The 4,422-nt window shown below is 39.0% G+C and overlaps 1 pseudogene; it reads right to left on the reverse strand.

Annotated features, from left to right (window-relative positions):
* Positions 1–1,263: 1,263 nt before the first annotated feature.
* Positions 1,264–2,063, reverse strand: LOC100354134 (phosphoglycerate mutase 1-like; annotated as a pseudogene).
* Positions 2,064–4,422: the final 2,359 nt, after the last annotated feature.

Below are 4,422 nucleotides of genomic sequence, written 5' to 3' on the forward strand. Positions count from 1 at the left end.
TCAGAGCCAGCTACCGGTGGGTGCTCTGCCTTGGTGGTTCATGCCCTGGAGACTGTGATAGGTTGAGAAGATGGGAACACTTCACAGTCCTTGGTGCCCAGCCCCCTTCCAGCCCGCCCAGCTAGACTCAAAGACAGTAGGGAATGCAGATTTTCCCCCTGGTAAAATACCCTGGTTGTGCGTGCCCAAGAGCCACCACAGCCTCTACTGGGGTCAAGATGGTGACTTCTCCCCACTGGTCACTGGGCACTTCTGCGAAGGATAAGAAGAAAGAAATGTGCTTTTTCTTTGCTAGATTAGGTGGTGCCCTGCCCCCCACTGGGCTCCAGGCAAGACTCAGAGTCAGTGTGGTCCACAAAGTTCTCCCTCAGGCAATACCAGCAGTGGCACAGGTTGCCGCAGTCTGCTCTCAACTCTCAGAAACTAGCATCTCTTCCAACCCCCTGGCTGCAGAAGGCATGGGTAGTATTTTCACTCACTGCTGTACATCTGTGCTTTCCATGCTGCTCCATAGCATCCCTCTTCTTTTTGTAGAACTTCCGCTGCAAACTTCTCTCCATGATCAAAAGTCATTTCACTGCCACAAAACAAGGCAGGTAAGGGATCGTAAAACACGCAGCAGGATACATTCCTACCCCTTAGAGGCCAGGCTTATCCTATAGCATTGTGAGGAATGGCTTGTTTTCTGGTTACTATATGGCAGACTATTTGAACTGCCACTTATTATCACATGCTTTTTTTTGTAAAAGTAAATGTATCATATAAACTTAATTCTGGTTTGACTCTAACTTCCTGAAGCCAGTTCCTCTAGTGTCCAGAAGGATGTGATGGTGTTTTTGTTTTTGTTTTTTTAAAAAACGATATTTCTCTTCCACTGGAATGACTAGACCCCCCATCCCCACCCAGCAAACACACACAGAATCGCACAGGACTGGTTCCTGGGAACACAGCAGGTTCTCCTGCCTCTCCTAATTAGTTCCTCCCTTTCCCTAATCCAGTAGATCTTTAATAAATAGAGTACTAGCAGACATAGGCATTTAGATCTCTCAACTCTGTTGGGTGAGAGGACCCTTCCCTCAGCTTGGACTGATATCCAGTACCCCAGGGTTGCTGCCCTGACTAGATTCTGTGAAAGGAATGATGCAAAAGTCAAAATGACCAAAAGGAAAACAGGAGCTACCGGTGCCAACCTGCAACTACAACCTAAGATATCTACATATGTGGTAAGTGTGACATGTGTAGGGGAGAACTGTAGAGGAATGGGCAGGCAGGAAGGATGGTCCTGGAGATAGTGCTTTTCCCACTTGCCTTCACTTCTTGGTCTTGCCCTGAGTAGCCATAGCTTGCATAGTTTTAGGCATGGTCTCTTCTTCCCCCAGGAACTTCATGGGCTTGATGGGCTTAAAGTTCTTGTCCAATTCATATACTACGTGAATATCAGCCAGCAGGTACAGCTCCACGACAGCCTCTTCAGAGAGACCCTTCAAATGCTTGACAATGCTTTGAAGGCTGTTGCCATGGGATATGGTCAGTAGCCATTTCTCCTCCTTGATCTGGGGCACTATCTCTTCATTTTAAAGGGGTAGAGCTCTGGCTATAGTGTCCTTCTGACTGTCATAGGAGGGCAGCTGATCTTCAGAGAGGTCTGTATACCTGTGATGTTGCTGTTTTAGGGATGATGGGGCTCCATGTGGGGTGGCCAGACATCATAGGAGCATCTCCAGATCCTCTCCTGGGCTCACCATTGCTTGTCAGAAGTTTCTGCTTTATTGAGGCCAGTCAGACCCCATAGTACCACTCGCTGAGGTGCCAAGTCCTTACAACAGGCAGCCACATCTGATCAATTGCATCCAGCATTGTCCAGAGGGTCCAGATGGCTCCTCTGAGCACAGAGGTGAAGCAGATGTCAAATTCATAGCCAGCATCTCGCAGGGCCTGCCTGCAGCACTTTGCCTCCTGGTGGTCCACAAGGCTCAGGTTGGTGTCATACCAGCCACTGAAGTAGTTCTCCATATTCCAGGCATCTCACTCTGCAGGATCAGCACCAGCTTGTACACGGCCATGGTGGTGAGATGGAGATGCAGTGACTCAATGCTCTTATTCTTGAATGCAGCACTTGTCAGGAGGTGGTAAACACATTCTTTGAAATTGCCCACAGATTCTTCCATCTGGGTATCCTTCAGCTGGTTGGTCAAGTCTATTATGCTGAAGGATATAAAATCATATTTGAATTCATTGCTCATATAAACACAGATATTCACACAAATGTTGAGCCAGGTGTGCTTAACAATCTGCTTTTTTAAACTTAGTAATTAGGGTTTACAATAGCAGCTATGAATATAAAGAACAGTTTACATTTTAGGAACACATTAATTGAACTTTAATTTTGTAATTCAAAGGAATTATTTATACACTCAATAAATTACAGTGTTTGACACAATAAATGTTGTGATTCAATTCTGAGGATGCAAAATTTTCCATGCCTTTTGGCAAATTATGTAGAAGAGGGCAAGATGAATATATTCAAATTTTACTTAATATTTCAGAAACAAAAATCTTCCAGTCACTTATTCATATATTTTCCATTTTTCTAATAATGGCATGTCTATTTGAATACCCATGAAGTATATGGATAATGATGGATGAGAAATTCCTTCCTTAATACCCATTAAATGACAAAAAAAAGTAAATCTACACCTGAATTATATTGTTTCCCCAGAGATAGCTTCACAGAGCAGCCAAGAACTCTTAATATGTATATACTTGATACCAGATAATTTAGGCAGGAAAAATTGTATCTTTTTTAAAAAAATTATCTGAGATAATTTATCTGCTTCATGGTCTTTTGTATCCAAATGCTAATATTGATGGCTAGTAATAATCATATAGGTTAGGCTAAGTAAAATAGAATATTTTGGGAAATATTTTAGGTTCAAACAATTAAAAACACAAAACTAAAAAATATTACATCATAACACATAAATTAAATAATGAAAATATAGAATTATGCCATTTATGCTAGACTGTAAATTTAAGCTATGACCTTAAACATCCAGCAACTGCATAGCCATAAACATATTTTCAGAAAACATTTAATGTCACTGTGAAATGGTTGCTGGGTATTGTTAAATGAAAAACTTTACAGAGTAGGATCCCAATTTGTGGATGAAATAAAGACATGCAATTCATTCAAGTGAAAATAAATTTAGAAAACATATAATCGTGGGGCCTGCTCTGTGGCTCACTTGCTTAATCCTCTGCCTGTGGCGCCGGCATCCCATATGGGTGGCGTTTCTAGTCCTAGCTGATCTTCTTCCAATCCAGCTGTCTGGTGGCCTAGGAGGGCAGTGGAGGATGGCCCAAGTGCTTGGGCCCCTGCACCCACATGGGAGACCGGGAAGAAGCGCCTGGCTCCTGCCTTCCAATTGGGCTTTAGTGGCCATTTGGGGAGTAAACCAACGGAAGGAAGACCTTTAAATATATATATATATATTTAATATATATATTTAAAAAGACCTTTATATAATATATATAATATATATAATCATGTCAATTTCATTTTTTAGTTATTGAACTGTAGGTGTTTTATCATTTTAATATTTTCTAAACATTATGTTTTTGCTCAATATTACTTTTATAGTCAGAGGTTAAAGTAATACTTTAAAAAGTTTTTAGAGTAGCAATTATATAGAGAAAAACCTGATATAATAGTCTGATGTAAGGATATACTGATCCTTTCCCCCAACATTTAATGCAGGTTTTATATTGCAATTCTTTGCTAATAGAATATTTTAATGCTATAACAATGGGAATTATTTCCACAGGAAGTTGTTCTTAATTCTATAATGTCTTGGGAAAAACTTCACAACAGCCTAAAATAGAATTACAGATACAGGATTTTTAAATTTTCCACTGTATGAAAATAATGAGTTGCATACAAACCTTAAAACCAGTTGATGTAGTATCATTATATACTTAAAATTATATATATATATATATATAAAAATACAGGAAAACTGTTCTATTTGTATAAATAAATCTTATATACATTAAAAAATCCTTTCTCAAGGAGATTGCAACACAGACTACAATGAAAACAATGGAGACATAGAATAATTATATTACGATTGCCACATGTTAATAAACAACAGAACTTGATTTAGAAATATTATATCTCTTTGCAAAGCAATTATAAAACATATGGATGCAGAATTCCTGATGAAACCTATTACAGTTTCAGGACTCAATAAATCTTACATTATCTCAAAATATTTTGCTTTTTAAATATGAGTTATTAATTAATGTTTACCAATACTATCCTACACAGTGCAAAGGAACAGTAAAAATTTGATAAATTCAGCTATAAACAGTTCTCATTTGGAATATAGTTTTAATATTGTTTGCTTCCTGATTTGTTATCAA

The sequence above is a fragment of the Oryctolagus cuniculus genome, chromosome X (assembly GCF_051225735.1).
Source record: "Oryctolagus cuniculus isolate XC-2025 breed Fujian yellow rabbit chromosome X, ASM5122573v1, whole genome shotgun sequence".
NCBI lineage: Eukaryota > Metazoa > Chordata > Mammalia > Lagomorpha > Leporidae > Oryctolagus > Oryctolagus cuniculus.